This window comes from Lampetra fluviatilis, unplaced genomic scaffold (genome assembly GCF_964198595.1).
Source record: "Lampetra fluviatilis unplaced genomic scaffold, kcLamFluv1.1 SCAFFOLD_145, whole genome shotgun sequence".
Taxonomy (NCBI): domain Eukaryota; kingdom Metazoa; phylum Chordata; class Hyperoartia; order Petromyzontiformes; family Petromyzontidae; genus Lampetra; species Lampetra fluviatilis.
The window spans coordinates 72,595-84,088 of record NW_027621523.1 but is presented as its reverse complement, the minus strand read 5'-3'; the positions used below and the strand labels follow the sequence as shown (position 1 = coordinate 84,088).

Here is an 11,494-nt window from a genome sequence, read left to right as displayed (position 1 = left end):
TCCGCCCTCGAACCTGTGGAGGCGACTCACTCGGCAGGGCGGGAAGCGTATCACTGCGCCTCAAGGTGAGAGGGGAGGAGCGGTGAGGAGTGGTGAGTGGTGAGCGGTGAGGAGTGGTGAGTGGTGAGGAGAGGTGAGAGGGGAGGAGTGGTGAGTGGTGAGAGGTGAGTGGTGAGCGGTGAGTGGTGAGAGGTGAGGAGTGGTGATTGGTGAGTGGGGAGTGGTGGTGAGTGGTGAGAGGTGAGGGGTGGTGAGGGGAGGAGCGGTGAGTGGTGAGCGGTGAGGAGAGGTGAGGAGTGGTGAGAAGGTGAGGAGTGGGCAGTGGTGAGTGGTGAGAGGTGAGGAGAGGTGAGTGGTGAGAGGGGAGGAGCGGTGAGTGGTGAGAGGTGAGGGGAGGAGCGGTGAGGAGTGGTGAGTGGTGAGCGGTGGTGAGGAGTGGTGAGTGGTGAGGAGAGGTGAGTGGTGAGGAGAGGTGAGTGGTGAGAGGGGAGGAGCGGTGAGGAGTGGTGAGTGGTGAGGAGTGGTGAGTGGTGAGGAGAGGTGAGTGGTGAGAGGGGAGGAGCGGTGAGGAGTGGTGAGGAGTGGTGAGGAGTGGTGAGTGGTGAGGAGAGGTGAGTGGTGAGGAGAGGTGAGTGGTGAGGAGAGGTGAGTGGTGAGAGGGGAGGAGCGGTGAGGAGAGGTGAGTGGTGAGGAGAGGTGAGTGGTGAGGAGAGGTGAGTGGTGAGAGGGGAGGAGCGGTGAGGAGTGGTGAGTGGTGAGGAGAGGTGAGTGGTGAGGAGAGGTGAGTGGTGAGAGGGGAGGAGCGGTGAGGAGTGGTGAGTGGTGAGGAGTGGTGAGTGGTGAGGAGAGGTGAGTGGTGAGGAGAGGTGAGTGGTGAGAGGGGAGGAGCGGTGAGGAGTGGTGAGTGGTGAGGAGTGGTGAGTGGTGAGGAGAGGTGAGTGGTGAGGAGAGGTGAGTGGTGAGAGGGGAGGAGTGGTGAGTGGTGAGAGGTGAGGAGTGGTGAGTGGTGAGAAGGTGAGGAGTGGTGAGAGGTGAGTGGGGAGTGGTGGTGAGTGGTGAGAGGTGAGTGTTGAGGAGAGGTGAGTGGTGAGAAGGTGAGGAGTGGTGAGTGGTGAGAAGGTGAGTGGTGAGTGGTGGTGAGGGGAGGAGCGGTGAGGAGTGGTGAGTGGTGAGCGGTGAGAGGTGAGGAGTGGTGAGTGGTGAGAGGTGAGGAGTGGTGAGTGGTGAGTGGTGAGCGGTGAGTGGTGAGTGGTGAGAGGTGAGGAGTGGTGATTGGTGAGTGGGGAGTGGTGGTGAGTGGTGAGAGGTGAGGGGTGGTGAGGGGAGGAGCGGTGAGGAGTGGTGAGTGGTGAGCGGTGAGGAGTGGTGAGTGGTGAGCGGTGAGGAGAGGTGAGGAGTGGTGAGAAGGTGAGGAGTGGTGAGTGGTGAGAGGTGAGTGGTGAGCGGTGAGTGGTGAGTGGTGAGAGGTGAGGAGTGGTGATTGGTGAGTGGGGAGTGGTGGTGAGTGGTGAGAGGTGAGGGGTGGTGAGGGGAGGAGCGGTGAGGAGTGGTGAGTGGTGAGGAGTGGTGAGTGGTGAGAGGTGAGGAGTGGTGAGTGGTGAGCGGTGAGAGGTGAGGAGAGGTGAGAGGTGAGGAGTGGTGATTGGTGAGTGGGGAGTGGTGGTGAGTGGTGAGTGGTGAGCGGTGAGGAGAGGTGAGTGGTGAGTGGTGAGCGGTGAGAGGTGAGTGGTGAGACGCTGAGGAGTGGTGAGTGGTGAGAGGGGAGCGGTGAGAGGAGAGTGGTGAGCGGTGATTGGTGAGTGGTGAGTGGTGAGAGGAGAGTGTTGAGGAGAGGTGAGTGGTGAGGGGAGGAGCGGTGAGGGGTGGTGAGGAGTGGTGAGTGGTGAGGTGAGAAGGTGAGTGGTGAGCGGTGAGGGGTGGTGAGGGGAGGAGCGGTGAGTGGTGTGGAGTGGTGAGCGGTGAGGGGTGAGAGGTGAGTGGTGGTGAGGGGAGGAGCGGTGAGAGGGGTGAGGAATTTGCTGTGTGACTGTGTCTGTGTGTGTCTGTGTGTGTGTCTGTGTGTGTGTATCTATCTGTGTCTGTGTGTGTGTGTCTGTGTGTGTCTGTGTGTGTGTGTCTATGTGTGTGTATCTATCTGTGTGTGTGTGTCTGTGTGTGTGTCTGTGTGTGTGTGTCTGTGTGTGTGTCTGTGTCTGTGTGTGTGTCTGTGTGTGTGTCTGTGTGTGTGTCTGTGTGTGTGTCTGTGTCTGTGTGTGTGTGTCTGTGTGTGTGTCTGTGTGTGTGTGTGTGTCTGTGTGTGTCTGTGTGTGTGTCTGTGTGTGTCTGTGTGTGTGTCTGTGTGTGTGTCTGTGTGTGTGTGTGTGTCTGTGTGTGTGTCTGTGTGTGTGTCTGTGTGTGTGTCTGTGTGTGTGTCTGTGTGTGTGTGTGTGTCTGTGTGTGTGTCTGTGTGTGTGTGTGTGTCTGTGTGTGTGTCTGTGTGTGTGTCTGTGTGTGTGTCTGTGTGTGTGTCTGTGTGTGTGTGTGTGTCTGTGTGTGTCTGTGTGTGTGTGTGTCTGTGTGTGTGTGTGTCTGTGTGTGTGTCTGTGTGTGTGTCTGTGTGTGTGTCTGTGTGTGTGTGCTACCTAGCAGCAGCAGCAGCAGGAGGGTGGGAAGGAGGAGGAGGAGGGGGGGGGAGTGAGAGGAAGTCGAGAGGAAGGAAGGAAGGAGGAGGGGGAGGCGGTTGAATGAGTTGAGAGGAATGAGGAGGAGGGGGGGAGTGAGAGGAAGGAGGGGGAGGCGGTTGAATGAGTTGAGAGGAATGAGGAGGAGGGGGAGTGAGAGGAAGGAGGGGGAGGCGGTTGAATGAGTTGGAGGAAGGAGGAGGAGGGGGGGGAGTGAGAGGAAGGAGGGGAAGGAGTTGTTGAATGAGTAGAATGAGTAGCGGCTTCGCCCGCAGAAGGCGCTTGTGACGGCCTCCCGTGGCCCCGCGTCGAGCGACGAGGACGAAGGTGACGGACATCGCAGCCTCGTTGTCGTGCTGCTGCTGCTGCTGTTGTTGTAGTTGCTGTTGTTGTTGTAGTTGTTGTAGTTGCTGTTGTTGTTGTAGTTGTTGTAGTTGCTGTTGTTGTTGTAGTTGCTGTTGTTGCTGTTGTGCTGCTGCTGTTGTTGTAGTTGCTGTTGTTGTTGTAGTTGTTGTAGTTGCTGTTGTTGTTGTAGTTGCTGTTGTTGCTGTTGTGCTGCTGCTGTTGTTGTAGTTGCTGTTGTTTTGTTGTAGTTGTTGTGTTGCTGTTGTTGCTGTTGCTGCTGTTGTAGTTGTTGCTGTTGTCGTGTTGCTGCTGCTGCTGTTGTAGTTGCTGTTGTTGTTGTGCTGCTGCTGTTGTTGTAGTTGCTGTTGTTTTGTTGTAGTTGTTGTGTTGCTGTTGTTGCTGTTGCTGTAGTTGTTGTTGTAGTTGTTGCTGTTGCTGTTGCTGTAGTTGTTGTAGTTGCTGTTGTTGTTGTGTTGCTGTAGTTGTTGTGTTGTCGTGTTGCTGCTGCTGCTGTTGTAGTTGCTGTTGTTGTTGTGTTGCTGTTGTTGCTGCTGCTGCTGCTGTTGTTGTGTTGTTGTTGTAGTTGTTGTGTTGCTGCTGCTGTTGCTGTAGTTGTTGTTGTTGTAGTTGTTGTGTTGCTGTTGCTGTAGTTGTTGTTGTAGTTGTTGTGTTGCTGTTGCTGTAGTTGTTGTTGTTGTTGTTGTAGTTGTGTTGCTGTTGCTGTAGTTGTTGTGTTGTCGTGTTGCTGCTGCTGCTGTTGTAGTTGTTGTGTTGCTGCTGTTGTAGATGTGTTGCTGCTGCTGCTGTTGTTGTAGTTGTTGTGTTTCTGCTGTTGCTGTGTTGTTGTGTTGTTGTTGTGTTGGTGTTGCTGTTGTGTTGCTGCTGTAGTTGTTGCTGCTGTTGTTGTGCTGCTGCTGCTGTTGTTGTGTTGCTGTTGTTGCTGTTGTAGTTGTTGCTGTTGTTGTTGTGTTTCTGCTGTTGTAGTTCCTGTTGCTGCTGTTGTTGTTTTGTGTTGTCGTGTTGCTGCTACTGCTGTTGTTGCTGCTGTTGTTGCTGCTGTTGCTGTTGTTGCTGTAGTTGTTGTTGTAGTTGTTGCTGCTGTTGTTGTAGTTGTTGCTGTTGTTGCTGTAGTTGTTGTTGTTGTTGCTGCTGTTGTTGCTGCTGTTGTTGCTGCTGTTGTTGCTGTTGCTGTTGTTGTTGCTGTTGTAGTTGTTGTTGTAGTTGTGTTTCTGCTGCTGTTGTAGTTGTTGTGTTGCTGTTGTTGTGTTGCTGTTGTTGTAGTTGTTGCTGTGTTGCTGCTGCTGCTGTTGTAGTTGTGTTTCTGCTGCTGTTGTAGTTGTTGTGTTGCTGTTGTTGTGTTGCTGTTGTTGTAGTTGTTGCTGTGTTGCTGCTGCTGCTGTTGTTGTGTTTCTGCTGCTGCTGTTGTTGTGATGCTCGTTATCGATGCTAAATCGATATTTCCTGTCGGATTTCCGCAAATTTTTCACCGCCTTTGAGGGAAAAGTGCGGGCGAGCTACGCGGCCTTGAAGTTTGTAGAAGTTTCGTTCATTAATTCATTCACTCGTCCTTCATTCATTCACTCATTCACCGTGCAGTTGAATGACTTGGAGCAGAAATTTCACCGCCTTTGAGGGAAAAGTGCGGGCGAGCTACGCGGCCGCGAAGTTTGTAGAAGTTTCGTTCATTAATTCATTCACTCGTCCTTCATTCATTCACTCATTCACCGTGCAGTTGAATGACTTGGAGCAGAAATTTCACCGCCTTTGAGGGAAAAGTGCGGGCGAGCTACGCGGCCTTGAAGTTTGTAGAAGTTTCGTTCATTAATTCATTCACTCGTCCTTCATTCATTCACTCATTCACCGTGCAGTTGAATGACTTGGAGCAGAAATTTCACCGCCTTTGAGGGAAAAGTGCGGGCGAGCTACGCGGCCGCGAAGTTTGTAGAAGTTTCGTTCATTAATTCATTCACTCGTCCTTCATTCATTCACTCATTCACCGTGCAGTTGAATGACTTGGAGCAGAAATTTCACCGCCTTTGAGGGAAAAGTGCGGGCGAGCTACGCGGCCTTGAAGTTTGTAGAAGTTTCGTTCATTAATTCATTCACTCGTCCTTCATTCATTCACTCATTCACCGTGCAGTTGAATGACTTGGAGCAGAAATTTCACCGCCTTTGAGGGAAAAGTGCGGGCGAGCTACGCGGCCGCGAAGTTTGTAGAAGTTTCGTTCATTAATTCATTCACTCGTCCTTCATTCATTCACTCATTCACCGTGCAGTTGAATGACTTGGAGCAGAAATTTCACCGCCTTTGAGGGAAAAGTGCGGGCGAGCTACGCGGCCGTGACGTTTGTAGAAGTTTCGTTCAAATTTTATGTGGTTCCGTTTGTTTACCTATTCACTCACTCACCCATCCACCAACTCAATCACCAACTCACTCACCAACTCACTCACCCACTCACCCACCCACTCACCCATCCACTCACCCACCCACTCATCCACCCACTCACCCATCCACTCACCCACTCACTCATCCACTCACCAACCCACCCACCCACTCACCCACCCATCCACTCACTCATCCACTCACCCACCCACTCACTCACCCACTCACAAACTCACCCACCCACTCACCCAACCACTCACCCACTCACCCACCCACTCACCCACCGCCGCTGAGGGAAAATCGTGCCTCGTTCACACGGTGGTCGAGTTTGTTTGGTTGATTTCCGTCTTCTCGCTCACCAACTCACCCACTCACTCACCCTCCCACTCATTCACTCACCCACCCACTCACTCACCCACCCACTCACCCACCCACTCATTCACTCACCCACTCACCAACTCACCCACCCACTCACAAACTCACTCACCCACTCACTCACCCACCCACCCACTCACTCACCCACCCACTCACTCACCCACCCACCCACCCACTCACTCACCCACCCACTCACTCACTTACCCACTCACCCACCCACTCATCCACCCACTCACCCACCCACTCATCCACCCACTCACCCACTCACCCACCCACTCACCCACTCACTCACTCACCCACTCACCCACTCACTCACTCACCCACCCACCCACTCACTCACTCACCCACCCACTCACCCACTCACCCACCCACTCACCCACTCACCCACCCACTCACCCACTCACCCCCCCACCCATCCACTCACCCACCCCCTCACCCCCTCACCAACTCACCCACCCACCCACTCACCCCCTCACCCACCCACCCACCCACTCACTCACCCACCCACTCACTCACTCACTCACCCACCCACTCACAAACTCACTCACCCACTCACTCACCCACCCACTCACTCACTCACCCACCCACCCACCCACTCACCCACCCACCCACCCACTCACTCACCCACCCACTCACTCACCCACCCACCCAGTCAATCACTCACCCACCCACCCCCTCACCCACCCACCCACTCACCCACCCACCCACCCACTCACCCACCCACTCACCCACTCACTCACTCACCCACCCACTCACTCACCCACCCACTCACTCACTCACCCACCCACTCACTCACTTACCCACTCACTCACCCACCCACTCACTCACTCACCCACCCACTCACTCACTTACCCACTCACCCACCCACCCACCCACTCACTCACCCACCCACTCACTCACCCACTCACTCACTCACTCACCCACCCACTCACTCACCCACCCACTCACTCACTCACCCACCCACTCACCCACCCACTCACTCACTCACCCACTTACTCACCCACTCACTCACTCACCCACCCACTCACTCACCCACCCACTCACTCACTCACTTACCCACTCACCCACCCACTCATCCACCCACTCACTCACCCACTCACCCACCCACTCACTCACCCACCCACCCAGTCACCCCCCCCCCACCCATCCACTCACCCACCCCCTCACCCCCTCACCAACTCACCCACCCACCCACCCACTCACCCACCCACCCACTCACTCACCCACCCACTCACTCACTCACCCACCCACCCAGTCACTCACCCACCCACTCACCCCCTCACCCACCCACCCACTCACCCACCCACCCACCCACTCACTCACTCACCCACCCACCCACCCACTCACTCACTCACCCACCCACTCACAAACTCACTCACCCACTCACTCACCCACCCACTCACTCACTTACCCACTCACCCACCCCCTCACTCACCCACCCACTCACTCACTCACCCACTCACTCACTCACCCACCCACCCAGTCACTCACTCACCCACCCACCCCCTCACCCACCCACCCACCCACTCACCCACCCACCCACTCACTCACCCACCCACCCACTCACTCACCCACACACTCACTCACTCACCCACACACTCACCCACCCACTCACTCACCCCCTCACCCACTCACCCACCCACCCACTCACTCACCCACTCACTCACCCACCCACCCACTCACTCACCCACTCACTCACCCACCCACTCACTCACTCACTCACCCACCCACCCACTCACTCACCCACCCACTCACTCACCCACCCACCCACCCACTCACCCCCCCACCCATCCACTCACCCACCCCCTCACCCCCTCACCAACTCACCCACCCACCCACTCACCCCCTCACCCACCCACCCACTCACCCACCCACCCACTCACTCACCCACCCACCCACCCACTCACTCACCCACCCACTCACAAACTCACTCACCCACTCACTCACCCACCCACTCACTCACTTACCCCCTCACCCACCCACCCACTCACTCACCCACCCACTCACTCACCCTCCCACCCACCCACTCACTCACTCACCCCCTCACCCACCCACTCACTCACTCACCCCCTCACCCACTCACCCACCCACTCACTCACCTCCTCACCCACTCACCCACCCCCTCACCCACCCACCCCCTCACCCACCCACCCCCTCACCCACCCACTCACTCACCCACTCACTCACTCACCCACCCACTCACTCACCCCCTCACCCACCCACCCCCTCACCCACCCCCTCACCCACCCACTCACCCACCCACCCACCCACTCACTCACCCACCCACTCACTCACCCACCCACCCAGTCACTCACCCACCCACTCACCCACCCACCCACCCACTCACCCCCCCACCCACTCACCCACCTCCTCACCCACTCACTCACCCCCTCACCCACTCACCCACCCACTCACTCACCCCCTCACCCACTCACCCACCCACCCACTCACTCACCCACCCACTCACTCACCCTCCCACCCACCCACTCACTCACTCACCCCCTCACCCACCCACCCACTCACTCACTCACCCCCTCACCCACTCACCCACCCACTCACTCACCTCCTCACCCACTCACCCACCCCCTCACCCACCCACCCCCTCACCCACCCACCCCCTCACCCACCCACTCACTCACCCACTCACTCACTCACCCACCCACTCACTCACCCCCTCACCCACCCACCCCCTCACCCACCCCCTCACCCACCCACTCACCCACCCACCCACTCACTCACCCACCCACTCACTCACCCACCCACCCAGTCACTCACTCACCCACCCACCCCCTCACCCACCCACCCACCCACTCACCCACCCACCCACTCACTCACCCACCCACCCACTCACTCACCCACACACTCACTCACCCACCCACTCACTCACCCCCTCACCCACTCACCCACCCACCCAGTAGCAGCAACAACAATCTAAAATCTCGACGTTCTAAGTTGAAGAAGAACTAAAAGTAGCGACGCTGTTGGGTTTGGCGCGCTGAGGGGCCGTCTGCGCTGTTGACGTTGGGAAGTGGCGTTCTGGCGGGAAATTGTTGCGTATTATGTGAAGATAACCTCGAACTAGGACGATTGTAAAGCCATTTCCATCGGAAATTCCATCGCCGCTGAGGGAAAATCGTGCCTAGTCCACCTGATGGTCGAGTTTGTTTGGGTGATTTGCGTCTTTTCGCTCACCAACTCACTCATTCACTCACTTACCCACTTACTCACTCACCCACCCAGTCAGTCACTCACCCACTCACTCAATCACCCATCCATCCACTCACCAACTCACTCACCCACCCACTCACTCACCCACCCATTCACTCACCCACCCACTCACTAACCCACTCACTCACTCACTCATCCACCCACTCACCCACTCACCCACCCACTCACCCACTCACTCACCCACCCACCCACTCACCCACCCACCCACTCACTCACCCACCCACTCACTTACCCACCCACCCACTCACCCACCCACTCACCCACTCACTCACTAACCCACTCACCAACTCACTCTCCCACTCACTCACCCACCCACTCACCCACCCACTCACCCACTCACCCATCCACTCACCCACTCACGCACTCACCCACCCACCCACTCACCCACCCACTCACTCACCCACTCATCCACTCACTCACTCACTCACCCACCCACCCACCCACTCACCCACCCACTCACTCACCCACTCATCCACTCACTCACTCACCCACTCACCCACCCACCCACTCACCCACCCACTCACCCACCCACTCACTCACCTACCCACCCACTCACTTACCCACCCACCCACTCACCCACCCACTCACTCACCCACCCACCAAGTCACCCACCCACTCACCCACCAAGTCACCCACTAACTCACCTCACAGACTGAGTGGGTGAGTCTGTGTGGTGACTCTGAGTGGTGAGTGAGTGGTGAGTCTGTGTGGTGAGTGAGTGGTGAGTGTGTGTGGTGAGTCTGTGTGTCTCTGTGTGGTGAGTCTGTGTGGTGTGTCTGTGTGGTGAGTGAGTGGTGAGTGAGTGAGTGGTGAGTCTGTGTGGTGAGTGAGTGGTGAGTGTGTGTGGTGAGTCTGTGTGTCTCTGTGTGGTGAGTCTGTGTGGTGTGTCTGTGTGGTGAGTGAGTGGTGAGTGAGTGAGTGGTGAGTCTGTGTGGTGAGTGAGTGGTGAGTGTGTGTGGTGAGTCTGTGTGTCTCTGTGTGGTGAGTCTGTGTGGTGTGTCTGTGTGGTGAGTGAGTAGTGAGTGAGTGAGTGGTGAGTCTGTGTGGTGAGTGAGTGGTGAGTGTGTGTGGTGAGTCTGTGTGTCTCTGTGTGGTGAGTCTGTGTGGTGTGTCTGTGTGGTGAGTGAGTGGTGAGTGAGTGGTGAGTCTGTGTGGTGAGTGAGTGGTGAGTGTGTGTGGTGAGTCTGTGTGTCTCTGTGTGGTGAGTCTGTGTGGTGTGTCTGTGTGGTGAGTGAGTGGTGAGTGAGTGAGTGGTGAGTCTGTGGTAAGTCTGTGTGTCTCTGTGTGGTGAGTCTGTGTGTCTCTGTGTGGTGAGTCTGTGTGGTGTGTCTGTGTGGTGAGTGAGTGGTGAGTGAGTGAGTGGTGAGTCTGTGGTGAGTCTGTGTGTCTCTGTGTGGTGAGTGAGTGGTGAGTCTGTGTGGTGAGTCTGTGTGGTGAGTGAGTGGTGAGTCTGTGTGGTGAGTGTGTGGTGAGTGAGTGGTGAGTGAGTGGTGAGTCTGTGGTGAGTCTGTGTGTCTCTGTGTGGTGAGTCTGTGTGTCTCTGTGTGGTGAGTCTGTGTGGTGAGTGAGTGGTGAGTCTGTGGTGAGTCTGTGTGTCTCTGTGTGGTGAGTGAGTGGTGAGTCTGTGTGGTGAGTCTGTGTGGTGAGTCTGTGTGGTGAGTGAGTGGTGAGTCTGTGTGGTGAGTCTGTGTGGTGAGTGGGTGGTGAGTCTGTGTGGTGAGTCTGTGTGGTGAGTCTGTGTGTCTCTGTGTGGTGAGTCTGTGTGGTGAGTCTGTGTGGTGAGTGAGTGGTGAGTGTGTGTAGTGAGTGTGAGTGGTGAGTCTGTGTGGTGAGTCTGTGTGGTGAGTCTGTGTGGTGAGTCTGTGTGGTGAGTCTGTGTGGTGAGTCTGTGTGTCTCTGTGTGGTGAGTCTGTGTGGTGAGTCTGTGTGGTGAGTCTGTGTGTCTCTGTGTGGTGAGTCTGTGTGGTGAGTCTGTGTGGTGAGTCTGTGTGTCTCTGTGTGGTGAGTGAGTGTCTCTGTGTGGTGAGTCTGTGTGGTGAGTCTGTGTGGTGAGTCTGTGTGGTGAGTCTGAGTGGTGAGTCTGTGTGGTGAGTCTGTGTGGTGAGTCTGTGTGGTGAGTCTGTGTGGTGAGTCTGTGTGGTGAGTCTCTGTGTGGTGAGTCTGTGTGTGGTGAGTCTGTGTGGTGAGTCTGTGTGGTGAGTGAGTGGTGAGTCTGTGTGGTGAGTCTGTGTGTCTCTGTGTGGTGAGTCTGTGTGTCTCTGTGTGGTGAGTCTGTGTGGTGAGTCTGTGTGGTGAGTCTGTGTGTCTCTGTGTGGTGAGTGAGTGTCTCTGTGTGGTGAGTCTGTGTGGTGAGTCTGTGTGGTGAGTCTGTGTGGTGAGTCTGTGTGGTGAGTCTGTGTGGTGAGTCTGTGTGGTGAGTCTGTGTGGTGAGTCTGTGTGGTGAGTGAGTGGTGAGTCTGTGTGGTGAGTCTGTGTGGTGAGTCTGTGTGGTGAGTCTGTGTAC

At 56.2% G+C, this 11,494-nt stretch overlaps 1 protein-coding gene across 1 annotated transcript in view; it reads left to right on the top strand.

Moving 5' to 3' along the window:
• LOC144955364 (adhesion G protein-coupled receptor L3-like) overlaps positions 1-11,494 on the top strand; it is a 78,908-nt gene continuing 67,414 nt past the window's right edge. The window contains exon 1 of the mRNA XM_078885608.1: positions 1-65. The gene's annotated coding sequence lies outside the window, so the exon portion shown is untranslated. The remainder of the gene's footprint in view (positions 66-11,494) is intronic.